This window comes from Primulina eburnea, chromosome 12 (assembly GCF_022965805.1).
Source record: "Primulina eburnea isolate SZY01 chromosome 12, ASM2296580v1, whole genome shotgun sequence".
Lineage (NCBI taxonomy): Eukaryota > Viridiplantae > Streptophyta > Magnoliopsida > Lamiales > Gesneriaceae > Primulina > Primulina eburnea.
The window spans coordinates 35,360,442-35,375,250 of NC_133112.1; the positions used below are offsets into that span (position 1 = coordinate 35,360,442).

Genomic DNA, 14,809 nt, shown 5'->3' on the forward strand with positions numbered 1-14,809 from the left:
TACTTTATTTGAAACTCTGTCATTATATATATATATATATATATATATATATATATATATATATATATATATTTGTCTACATAATAATTAAATATCGATATTATAAAGTCCATTGAAATTATATTTGTAATTGAAAATTGAGATTTTTCATTTATGAGTTATGGTTTTGATTCAATTAATAATTTAATTTAAGATAAGAATTTGATGCTATACATTTATTGCATTTAAAATAGATATTTTTAACACTATTTTCTCATTGGTTGAATTGTATCTATCTATTATAAAATTAAATATGTAAAAAAAAAAAAAGGAGAGATTATAGGCCGAACATAATACAAGATTGAACTGATCAAAGTAATTTACAAATAATTAGTTATTATATTAATAATTTAATTGTGTGAGCGAAATTCTGTTTCATTGAAATTTTTTTTAGTAGGTATCTTGTGAGGCGGTATCACGAATCTTTATCTATGAGATTGGTCAACCCTACCAATATCCACAATAAAAAGTAATACTCTTTGCATAAAAAGTAATACTTTTTCATGGATTACCCAAATAAGAGATTCTACCCACGAAATTGATCCGTGAGACCGTCTCACAAGAGTTTTTGTATTTTTTTTTTTAATTTTCATCGAAAATATTAGTTGTATTTCAAATCAGCTAAATCATTTATGCATCATAATTAATATTATATCCTTACCAAAAAAAAAATATTATAAAATAACGTAATAATTGTATTTAAGTATTAAGGGAAAAGAAGGGAAAAAATGGAAATTTGGATGACGAAAAAATTAATTTGTATGATAAAAAAAATAAGTACGTTATTAAAATGTCTATATTTATTTAAAAAAAATTAATTTTGGTTGGTGTTAAGTTTTGGAGGAGAATTATTATAACTATTATTTTTTGTTAAATATTAAATTTTTACTCCAAAAAATATTGTTGTTTTGGAGGAGAATTATTATAACTATTATTTTTTGTTAAATATTAAATTTTTACTCCAAAAAAATATTGTTATATTACCTTTTAAAAGTGATTCCGGACAGGTAGCATCAACAAAATGTAGTTATCCTCTTCTTTTATTTATTTATTTATTTAAAAAATATAGTCAATACCCCAGCAAAGACGTTCCAAGTGGTGTGTCCTAAATTAATTATTTATCAAGAAAATTGAGTCAAGCAGACAATACATTGCTCAGTTGAACAAGTCTCCGCCTAAGTTTCAATAGTTTCAATTGCTATTGTTGTTTGCTCCCTCCTAAATCCTAATCTATCTAAATCGAATCGACATTGATTTCGATATCAATTGTAATATTCAGAAAGTGTCATTTTACTAAAATCATAACTAATGACGTTGATGTAACTTTTAGATCGATGAATTCGAATTCGTAATAACAAATCTAATTTTTTGTTTGTATAAATCAACTTAACAATGAATTTTGAATCTCAGTAAGTTATATTTTTAGTCATTGTGATGGATTTCAAATAATTTAGATAGATTAGGAGGGAGCAAACAACAATAACAATGGTAATATCGAGAGACTGTGATTTTCCTAAAATTATAATTAGTGACGTTGATACAACTTTTAGATCGATGAATTCGAATTCGTAATAACAAATCTAATTTTTTGTTTGTATAAATCAACTTAACAATGAGTTTTGAATCTCAGTAAGTTATATTTTTAGTAATTGTGATGGATTTCAAATAATTTTTCAACATAAAATCATTTCAAATTATATTCGATTACGCTATTGACAATAGTGATTATCAAGGAAAGTCCCAACTATACACGACCTAACTCACGAAAAATATTGAATCCGTCGAAAGTAGCAAATCAATGGCATTGCTCTGTACAAATTATGTAAAAACGATACAAGATAAACAAAGGTGGTAGATTTTTTTTTAGGTAGAGATATGATTACATTTAATTTTCAGAGGTCTAGGTCTCAAGCAAGTGGGAATTTTTATAAGTCTAAATCTTGATTTATTAGCCTTACCTTTTGGCATTAAAATATAGCATTGACCGTTTATGGTCTATAATTATGTTTTAAGTACCAAAATTGAGAATGTATATGCTAACTTGTCTACCTAAAACCAAGTTACCAATATTAATCACAAGGCTTGAGATTATCCTATCATATTCTATTATCTATTTTATTTATATTTATATATATATTATTAAACTCGAGCATATTATACTAACTTTGGTATATTCAAGTTATATCAAATTATTTTTTTTACAGTTTTACCCTTCATATTATATGTTAGCTAACTTTGTTGTGAGTTTATTAGTAATTTTTATAAGAGTGAGTCTCATGTGAGACCGTCTCACGGATCATAATCTGTGAGACGGGTCAACCATATCCATATTCACAATAAAAAGTAATACTCTTAGCATAAAAAGTAATACTTTTTCATGGGTGACCCAAATAAGAGATCTGTCTCACAAATACGACTCGTGAGACCGTCTCACACAAGTTTTTCTCTTTTTATAGATCTCTCTATCTTTTTTTCAATTTTTTCTCTAATTTATCTCTGATTTATCTAAAATTTCAAATGGTCTCATTAAATCTTATTGAATCTACAAGTATCATATCTTAATAAAATTATTTTTTTACACGTAAAAACTATCAAACACAAAAAAAATATATATATATATATATATATATATATATGTATCACGAAATGCTAGTATATATTGAATGTTGAACCACATCGACTCTAAACTAGTTAAATGAATAGTTCGAGACGGATATCGAAATTTAATGAGCCTAAATATGCATTTGGAAGTTTTAAAAGCTCTACTCAATCAAGGTCGAGTCATTTATAAATTATGGGCAATAATTATTAAGTAATAGGTGCTTATATCTTATTGTAATAGATATTTATATTGTTTAGTTTTAAAATTGATTTTTAAGAAGAAGCCCGTCTAGCTCAGTTGGTAGAGCGCAAGGCTCTTAACCTTGTGGTCGTGGGTTCGAGCCCCACGGTGGGCGAGTTTCACGTATATATATATTTTTATACTAATTTCTCAGTCTTTTAAATTTTGCTTGATGTTTATATGATATATTATATGATGTTTGATATGAGTTTAACTTGCTTGATTATTTTTGTTAATTATTTATTAAAATACCCTCATGATATATTAGTTAGTAATATATTCTTAAAATGATTGAATAAATAAATAAAATATCTAGAATTAATTGATTTAAAAAATTATAAATAAAATTTAAATATTATATTAATTATTAAATTTTCATTAATTCCAATTTTCGGAAAAAAAAATAAAAAACCGATTAATATTATAAAAAATAATTAAATTTTGATAATACTATAAATATGCATTTATTGTGATAATTAAAATATTAATACAAATTTGAATAATAAAAATGGTTAATAAAAATTATAATATTACAGTTAAAATAATATAATAATAAAAAATATGATCAATAATAATTAAATTATTTATAATATTAGTCAAATTAAAAATTACATTTAAATATTATTAAATTTTTTGAATCTATAATTATTTTAAACTTTAGAATATTAAAGAAAAATTTAAATTAATCAAATATAATCCCTTCTCCCCCAAAGGATTATATAATCATCCACATGAGAATAATAATGCATATAGTGCGGGCCGGGTGTGGGCTGAACGGACCTATCACAATCTTAATCATGCACACCAAACACATGATAAGTGAAGGATTAACAATCAATCCCCCTTGTCATGCACACCAAACAATGCCAAGAGATTTGACAGTATTATATATTAGTACATGTAATTATAATTATTTTTATATATTTACAAATTTAATAAATAATTATAGAATTCAACGATTAAAAGAGAAAATATAAAATAAATAATCAGACATGTATAAGTAAAATTAAATCTAGCCAACCATGCACCTCCATCCTTCCTCCATTGATCAACAATTATAGAATTCAATGATTTAACGGATGAACTTTCTACAATCCAATGAACCAACCAAGTATGAATGGGGATAGTCCGGTCCTCGAATTCCATCTTCATCCTCGTACTCATTCTGATTTCGGTTTTTTCACCCTCCCCGAACCCAAAATCACAAGGATCAAATCCTTATCTTCGCTTTCATTTCCATTTCAAAAATATTAATGCTTCAAGATGGAAACGAGTTTGGAGATTTTCCGAACCAAAACTTATTATTTATTTATTATTATAAGTGATAATATTAATATTAATATCTGTGGGGACCCGGACACTAATCAAGTTCTTAATCATCATTGGGACTAATTAATCAATTATAAAACAGGGTCTAAAATTTTTTTCCTTTTTAAAATGCGGAGCGTAGTGAAATCAAACCATATATACATATCAGTATATAAAATACAAGTCCTGTATCACAAACATTTATTCAAACTAGAGTTTGACAACTACTATCAAGTGTTCAACCCTATCTCTAGTCCAAGTCCGGTGCCACCACTCTAATCACGATCTCTCTCTTCATCTCCTGGACCCTGATCCTGTCCCACCTGTTGTCAAGTACACATACAGACACGACAACAGCCGGATAAACCGGTGAGAATATACTCCCAGTATAAATCAACGAAACATGCAATCATATAAACAATATAAAGCATGTAATCAGGTAACAGATATATGTAACAAAGTCTGAAACATAATCAATATCAACTGTCGACAATACTCGTAGCTACATCATTCAGACTAGACTCAATCCTAGTCTAGGGATCCCGATTCCAGAAGTTGGCATGCGTATATCGACTAGCAGTAATAGAAAAGACTCCAGTTCTATCCACGCCGATATAGTATCGATCAACAGTAATAGAAAAGACTCAAGTTCTATTCACATCGATACGGTATCGATTACCAGTAATAGAGGAAGCTATTATTCTATCCACATCAATATAGTACCGATTAACAGTAATAGAAGCAACTCTAATTCTATCCACATCGATATGACATCGATTACCAGTAATAGAAGAGCTACTAATCTATCCACATCGATACAATACTGATTAACAGTAATAGAAAAAGCCACCATCCTATCCACATCGATAACCAAACCTCCAGTGACAGTCTTTGGCACATCCGCCAATACACAATCTTATGACATCGTGCAATGTGCCCGTGGTGATCCCACCACTAACGGCACTTCTGTCATAAGATTACTCATCTAATACCCGTAATCTATAACTCAAGAACACAAGTATATCAATCAATCAATGCAAATATAAATGCAATAAAGTAAAGTATGTGATTTAGGGAAACCCAAGTCTAAACCGACTCGAGTCCATCTCCCAATACCACATTGACTTATACCTTTCTTTCGTCGGTTCCTGGCTCAGTCGATATCCTGAACTCACAATCTGTCTGGTATGGACAATATCAATAATCTCATATCAATATACGAGTCAATTCCATAACAATCTGATCAATCTGGATTTAATTCAAAATCAACGGTATAACGGTACAATTTTAATATCCCCGTCAATACCAATTCACCAGATAACAGTTACAATCTATAACCTATCTCCAATACATTCTATAATCAATCCATAATCCATATCTGTCTAAGATCAACTGATTAAACACTGAAAATTCATAACAATTCCATAATCAGTCTGTTTCTTAATCTGACTTCGATTCTACGATGTCTAACATATCAAGAACATCATATATGAATCCTATTCAATTCTGACAATAGCATAATTTCAAAGCATGTCAAAACGTAGCAAAACTTACGTCAAAGTGTAGCCTACGTTGATAGGATTACAGTACTGCAGTCAGATTTGAAATCAGACGGACATATATTGCACGGTAGAATTTTGAAATCAAAATCCCTCGGCTTCCAATTCTTTTCCTCTGAGATTTACAAATTCTGTATGTATACATATATATACTCGTGCATGCACATGAAACGTGTCAGCTTGAGAATTCGTGCATAGCCTCTCGCGTATATGCGCTCATTGTTGCCGCGCATATGCGCGAGACCATGTCTCTGCGCGTGCAACACAACTTCGCCTCGCGCATATGCGCGCATCTATCGGCGCATGTGCGCGAGGTGAATTGCATTTCGGGGGTGGCTACTGTCTCCTTCGCGGCGCGAAGCCTACTGCATGGTCCGCGCAGGTGCGCGCATTGGTCCGCGCATGTGCGTGAGTCCTTCGCACAAATACACACACTTTTCACACGTACTTGTATTTCATGTCTCGATTAATCCTTTCATAATCATATCAAATTATATTTCAATAATTACAGATTACTAGGATTAAATTTCCGGGCATTACATTTCTCCCCCCCTAAGATACGATTTCGTCCTCGAAATCACAAGCATTCAATCATATCAAAAAGGAGTATATATACATAGAAACTGTATCAGGAATTTACATCAGTGAAACAATGCGGGGAATTCCTGTCTCATATCAGATTCAGTCTCCCACGTAGCTTCTTCAGTGCCATGACGAGTCCATTGAATTTTCACCAAAGGAATCGTCTTTGTTCTGAGCTGTTTCTCTTTACGATCAATAATCCGGATCGGTTTCTCGACATAACTCAATGTCTCATCCAGCTCAGTCTCGTCTGGCTGAATAACGTGAGAATCATCAGGGAGATACTTCCGCAGCATCGATACATGAAAGACATCATGTATCTCAGACAATGAAGGCGGCAAGGCAAGTCGATAGGTACGATCTCCTATCTTCTCGAGAATCTCATAGGGTCCGACATATCGTGGAGACAATTTTCCTTTCTTGCCAAATCTGACAACACCTCTGAAAGGAGAAATCTTCAGGAATACTCGGTCTTCTGCCTCAAATACCAACGGTCGTCGTCTGAGGTTGGCATATTTGGCTTGTCTGTCCTGGGCTGCCTTCATTTTTTTCTGAATAAGTTTCACTTTTTCAGTCATATATCTGATCATGTCAGGTCCAGTCTCAGGAACTTCAGAGATATCATCCTAGTATAGAGGGGATCGACATTTCTTTCCGTACAATGCTTCAAATGGTGCCATCTCAATACTCGTTTGATAGCTGTTGTTATACGAAAATTCACAAAGTGGTAATGCATCTTGCCATCCAGTGCTAAAATCAAGCACTACAGCTCTCAGCATATCTTCCAATGTCTGAATCGTACGCTTTGACTGTCCGTCAGTCTGTGGATGATATGCGGTACTAAGATGTAACTTCGTACCAAGAGCTTGCTGCAAACTCTGCCAGAAGTGCGAAGTAAACCGAGGATCACGGTCTGAAACAATCGACTTCGGCACTCCGTGCAGTCTAACCACTTCTCGAACATAAATATCGGCCATCTGATCATATCTATAGGTCATCTTGTATGGAATAAAGCATGCTGATTTGGTCAATCGATCAATCACGACCCAAATTGCATCACAATTTCGGGAGGATCTCGGTAATTGTGTCACAAAATCCATGGAAATGTGATCCCATTTCCATTCAGGAATGGACAAACTCTGTAACAATCCTCCTGGTTTCTTTCTTTCAGCCTTTACCTGTTGGCAATTCAGACACTTGGCTACAAATTTAGTCACATCAGACTTCATTTGTTTCCACCAATACTGTGTCTTTAAATCATTATACATTTTTCTGCCACCAGGATGAATGCTAAAACGACTGTTGTGCGCTTCTGTCAGTATTCGCTGTCTCAAATCCGAAACATTCGGCACAATAAGACGATTATTCACATACAAAATACCATTTTGAACCTGGTATTCCGATCGATGTCCAGCTCTGACCATAGCAATCGACTTCTGTATATTCTGATCACCTTTTTGAGCTGCTTTAATTCTCAAAATCAGCTCTGGTTCAGCTTGAATAGTATATAATCTTATTGGTCTCCGATCTGTCTCAAATACTAATCCAGACAAACAGCAGTCTTCAATTAAATTCAAAACACCTATAGTCGACAAGGATAGTGCACATACCTTTCGACTCAGTGCATCAGCTGCTGCATTTGACTTTCCCGGATAGTATTTAATCTCACAATCAAAGTCCTTCAATAGATCTAGCCATCTCCGCTGTCTCATATTTAACTCTGATTGCGAAAACAGATATTTCAAGCTCTTATGATCAGAATAGATTTCAAATTTCTCACCGTATAAATAATGTCGCCATATCTTCAGTGCAAAGACTATGGCTGCCAATTCAAGATCATGAATTGGGTAACGAGTTTCATGGGGTTTCAGCTGTCTTGAGGCATAAGCAATCACATGCCCCCGCTGCATCAAAACACAACCCAATCCTTGGTAAGATGCATCACAATAAACTACAAAGTCACCAGTACCTGAAGGAATCGTCCACACAGGCGCACTGGTCAATCTCTTCTTTAACTCAAGAAAACTGGTCTCACATTCCTCAGATCAATTAAACGGAGCATTCTTCTGAGTTAACTGTATAATAGGCTTGGCAATACTCGAAAAATCTTGGATAAAACGTCGGTAATACCCTGCCAAACCCATAAAACTACGAATTTCTGGCACAGATGTAGGTCTTGGCCAACTAATCACGGCTTCAACCTTACTGGGATCAACTGATATACCGTCTCCCGATATAATGTGACCCAAAAACACTACCTGTTTCAACCAAAATTCGCATTTTGACAATTTCGCATACAACTTTTCAGTCCTCAGAATACTCAGCACAGTCCTCAGATGATTAGCATGTTCAATCATATTCTTTGAATAAATCAATATATCATCAATGAATATGATAACAAAATCATCCAAATATTTCTGGAAGACACGGTTCATCAATCCCATAAATACCGCCGGTGTATTCGTCAAACCAAATGGCATGACAATAAATTCATAGTGCCCATACCTGGTTCTAAATGCAGTCTTTGAGATATCAGAGTCCCTGACTCTCAGTTGATGGTATCCAGATCTCAAGTCGATCTTGGAATACACAGATGAACCCTGCAACTGATCAAACAGATCATCAATACGAGGCAAGGGATATTTATTCTTTACCGTTGCCTTGTTCAGTTGCCGGTAGTCGATACAAAGTCTCATCGACCCGTCTTTCTTCCTCACGAACAGTACTGGAGCACCCCAAGGAGATACACTCGGTCTGATATATCCCTTGGCCAGTAAATCCTCCAACTGTTATTTCAACTCTTTTAATTCGATCGGTGCCATCCGGTATGGAGCTCTCGAAATCGGAACTGTTCCTGGCATCAATTCTATGCTGAAGTCTATCTCTCGAATCGGAGGCAATCCAGGAATCTCGTCTGGAAAGACATCAGCAAATTCACACACCACTGGCAAGTCCGCCAATGATGGGCTCGACTTCAGTAAATCAACTGAATATACCAGGAATCCATCCGCTCTTTTCTGCAATAATCGTGTCATATTTATTGCAGATATCAAAGGGATTCTGGCTCGAGAACCCTTACCGTAAAATTTCCACTCTTCAGCCATTTCAGGTCTGAAGCGTACAATCTTGTGGAAACAATCAACTGTAGCTCTATACTTGGTTAACGTATCGATACCGATAATACAATCAAAATCAGATAAACCAAGCACAATACAGTCTAACTCAATCGTATGCCCATCGTACTGCAGTATACAAAATTTCACAGACTTCACTGATATCAAACATGTCCCTAACGGAGACGAGACAGATACTACAGTAGCTAAAGATTCAACAGGCAATGCATGTATCAATGCAAATCTTTCAGAAATAAACATATGGGATGCACCAGTATCAATCAATACATATGCAGGATAACCAGAAATAAAACAGTTACCTGCCACGACATCATCAGGTGCATCCTGAGCTTGCTCCTCAGTCAAAGCAAACAATCGGGCCTGCTGTTTAGGAGGCTGGCTCGCTGTCTGGCCCCCTCCTGGCCTCTGCTGTGACAGAGTAGACGGTGCTGGCTGAAAGGAATGCACGGCAGAGGGTCGTCTCCCTGTCTGAGCAACTGATCCAGATGACTCAGCTGCCTGTGATCCCTGGCCACCTCTCTGTGGACACACTCGAGCAAAGTGTCCATGCTGTTTACAGATGCGGCAGTTGCCGAACACTCCTCTGCACTGCTCTGTGGAATGCCTTCCTCCACAGGTGCTACAGTATGGTCCTATATAACTCTGGCCCTGACTAGTCTGTCTAGAGCCACTCGAACTAGAGGAGCTACTTCCAGCTTTCTTGAATTTCTTCCCCTTAGCCTTCAGGAAGTCTTTCTTCCCACTTCCACTACCACTTTCAAATCGAGGAAATGGTGGAGGCATCTGTGAACTCGGTACCGAAGGCACAAACGAAGCCTCTTTCTGTCTTATCAATCCAGCTTCGGCTCCCTTGGCTCGGTTCAAGGCATCGGTAAAATTGTTTGGCCTTCCGGTATTCACCAGGGTAAAGATTTCAGGATTTAGACCATTTATGAACTGGTCTGCAACGGCCTCATCACTCCCAGCCACATGAGGGGCAAATCGGAGCAGAGTAGAGAACTTAGCCACATAATCCTCAATGTTTAACTGGCCTTGTTTCAAGTTTGCAAACTCGGCTCCCTTGTCCTTCCTATATGAAACTGGAAAGAACCGTAGATAAAATTCAGTCTTAAACACGTTCCAGGTAATGGCCGTACCTCGTAATTCCAAAGCCCGTTTTGTCGTGTTCCACCAGTGTTTAGCCACGTCATGCATCTGGTGTCCGATCAGTTTCACCCTCTTTTCCTCAGTATATTCCAAAGATTCGAACAACGATTCAATATCGTCCAACCAACTTTCACATTCCACGGAATTCTCCGTCCCTTTCAAAGTCGGTGGATGGAATGACTGAAATCTTTTCAACAATTGCTCCATTGGAGTAGGGGTCACATCCATAGGAGGATTCGATGTACTTCCCTGTTCTGGTATCCTTCTCGGAGGCATATCTGATAATCGAAGAGGTTAGTAATTCCAAATACCACTTACCAGTTTCAATCCTCCTCGGATCATCTTACAGCTGATCCATTCCAATAATATACAATACCATATCAATATCAGATAATTCAGGTAGCATATATTAAAACAGGAATCATGCTAGCAATCAAAAGCAGGAAAGAAAATCAATCTACCCCGCTCACTAGCTTCTATCTCAGTCTAAGGGATCTATCGCTCTGATACCACCTGTTGTGGGGACCCAGACACTAATCAAGTTCTTAATCATCATTGGGACTAATTAATCAATTATAAAACAGGGTCTAAAATTTTTTTCCTTTTTAAAATGCGGAGCGTAGTGAAATCAAACCATATATACATATCAGTATATAAAATACAAGTCCTGTATCACAAACATTTATTCAAACTAGGGTTTGACAACTACTATCAAGTGTTCAACCCTATCTCTAGTCCAAGTCCGGTGCCACCACTCTAATCACGATCTCTCTCTTCATCTCCTGGACCCTGATCCTGTCCCACCTGTTGTCAAGTACACATACAGACACGACAACAGCCGGATAAACCGGTGAGAATATACTCCCAGTATAAATCAACGAAACATGCAATCATATAAACAATATAAAGCATGTAATCAGGTAACAGATATATGTAACAAAGTCTGAAACATAATCAATATCAACTGTCGACAATACTCGTAGCTACATCATTCAGACTAGACTCAATCCTAGTCTAGGGATCCCGATTCCAGAAGTTGGCATGCGTATATCGACTAGCAGTAATAGAAAAGACTCCAGTTCTATCCACGCCGATATAGTATCGATCAACAGTAATAGAAAAGACTCAAGTTCTATTCACATCGATACGGTATCGATTACCAGTAATAGAGGAAGCTATTATTCTATCCACATCAATATAGTACCGATTAACAGTAATAGAAGCAACTCTAATTCTATCCACATCGATATGACATCGATTACCAGTAATAGAAGAGCTACTAATCTATCCACATCGATACAATACTGATTAACAGTAATAGAAAAAGCCACCATCCTATTCACATCGATAACCAAACCTCCAGTTACAGTCTTTGGCACATCCGCCAATACACAATCTTATGACATCGTGCAATGTGCCCGTGGTGATCCCACCACTAACGGCACTTCTGTCATAAGATTACTCATCTAATACCCGTAATCTATAACTCAAGAACACAAGTATATCAATCAATCAATGCAAATATAAATGCAATAAAGTAAAGTATGTGATTTAGGGAAACCCAAGTCTAAACCGACTCGAGTCCATCTCCCAATACCACATTGACTTATACCTTTCTTTCGTCGGTTCCTGGCTCAGTCGATATCCTGAACTCACAATCTGTCTGGTATGGACAATATCAATAATCTCATATCAATATACGAGTCAATTCCATAACAATCTGATCAATCTGGATTTAATTCAAAATCAACGGTATAACGGTACAATTTTAATATCCCCGTCAATACCAATTCACCAGATAACAGTTACAATCTATAACCTATCTCCAATACATTCTATAATCAATCCATAATCCATATCTGTCCAAGATCAACTGATTAAACACTGAAAATTCATAACAATTCCATAATCAGTCTGTTTCTTAATCTGACTTCGATTCTACGATGTCTAACATATCAAGAACATCATATATGAATCCTATTCAATTCTGACAATAGCATAATTTCAAAGCATGTCAAAACGTAGCAAAACTTACGTCAAAGTGTAGCCTACGTTGATAGGATTACAGTACTGCAGTCAGATTCGAAATCAGACGGACAGATATTGCACGGTAGAATTTTGAAATCAAAATCCCTCGGCTTCCAATTCTTTTCCTCTGAGATTTACAAATTCTGTATGTATACATATATATACTCGTGCATGCACATGAAACGTGTCAGCTTGAGAATTCGTGCGTAGCCTCTCGCGCATATGCGCGCATTGTTGCCGCGCATATGCGCGAGACCATGTCTCTGCGCGTGCAACACAACTTCGCCTCGCGCATATGCGCGCATCTATTGGCGCATGTGCGCGAGGTGAATTGCATTTCGGGGGTGGCTACTGTCTCCTTCGCGCATATGCGCGCAGTCACTTCGCGCATATGCGCGAAGCCTACTGCATGGTCCGCGCAGGTGCGCGCATTGGTCCGCGCATGTGCGTGAGTCCTTCGCACAAATACACACACTTTTCACACGTACTTGTATTTCATGTCCCGATTAATCCTTTCATAATCATATCAAATTATATTTCAATAATTACAGATTACTAGGATTAAATTTCCGGGCATTACAATATCAGTATTAATATAATATTATTAATAATATTTTAAATAATTATAATAATATTTTTATTATTAATATTATTTTCGAAACGGGTGCAATGATAGAGATAATATTCTCATACTTGTCCAGAGCTATTTCGAGGATTATAACAAATCTCTAACTCGAACCCGAAATAATCAAGAATCCCCGTCTCTTTTTCGGGTTTTCCCATGAGACCTTGAACTCGTGGAAAAAATTGTAATCCTTAAATATGAATTACGAAGTGAAGCACCAAATGATAAGGAAGCTTGTTCGCGAAAGCTACTCTCCTCTAAAAATCATAAGAATTCAAGAAAGAAATAGAAGAAAAAAAATGAAATTCATATTAGAAGTTGTGAGTTTGGTGTTACAATATCCAAATGGGATGATATCAAGCAACCATTTCTAGTAAATAAAGTGGTTACCTGCTTGGCTCTCGATAACACTCAGTCGAATCATTACTTTTATAGGCCAAATTGAATTATTATTACTTTTTATATATTTTAGGTACACTAATTTTCCAAAAAATTTAATCAATCCCTTAATTAATTCCTGGCTCCGCCTCTACACACAAACGCAACAGAAGCAAGTTCTATGGTCAATTCAAGAAGCCACCAGAATCTTTGTTAAAATTCAAGCGAGTTTCTCCTTTGTTGAATTGAAAGTAAATATCACAGTGAATTGTTGAGAGACTGTAAGTCTGTAATTCTATACTTTGAATATAAAATCCGGTTGAGTGTTTCGTGTGGATGTAAAGTCCAATTCAGTGGCCGAATCACGTAAATTATACTATTATCATAAAAAAATTTGTGAGACGGTCTCATAAATCAATTTTGTGAGACATATCTTTATTCGAACCATCTATTAAAAAGTAATAATTTTATGCAAAAAGTATTATTTTTTATTATAAATATGAGCATGGTTGACCCGTATCACGAATAAAAATATACGAGACCCTCTTACAAAAGACCTAAAACGACTTGGAATACTCCTTCTCTCTTTTCGTTCCTTCTTGTATATTTTTTTTTTCTGTTTTTCCTAAAATAAGCTCTACCTTTTCTCCATTAGGGGTGAAACCCTTTCTACTTTCCCCAAACTCACCCCACTGGTTTTGACTTCTAATATTATTTTAAAAGAAAGTATTAGTGATTATTTTCAAAATTATTTAAATAATCTGCTACTTTTAAAATTTATATTTTAATTTCCTTATGATGACAATTTCTCCTTAGTTTATTACAAAAGTTAAGATATTAAACTTTTGCATATATAATTATAATTCACTCATTATTTTTACACATACACATTTTTTTAAAAGAGAAACACACCATTTCATCAAACATCAAATAAGTAAAAAAACTAACTTAGTAGATACCGAAGTAAATTGTGTCTAATAAGTTTTTTGACTCACTCTCTCTAAAATATTATATTAATTTTTATTTAATTTTTGAATTATGTTGTATCAAAATCGGATTTTGACGCCGGATTTTGTTTGATTAGATTCACTAGACAAAATCCAATCTAAACAGGATTTTGAAACAAAAATCACATTTTTTTGCTCAAATGTTGTAAATGATAGCCAAT

At 35.1% G+C, this 14,809-nt stretch overlaps 1 non-coding gene across 1 annotated transcript; it reads left to right on the top strand.

Moving 5' to 3' along the window:
* The first annotated feature begins 2,923 nt into the window (after positions 1–2,923).
* Positions 2,924–2,996, top strand: TRNAK-CUU (transfer RNA lysine (anticodon CUU)). Its single transcript has one exon. It is a non-coding gene; the product is annotated as a tRNA-Lys (tRNA).
* Positions 2,997–14,809: the final 11,813 nt, after the last annotated feature.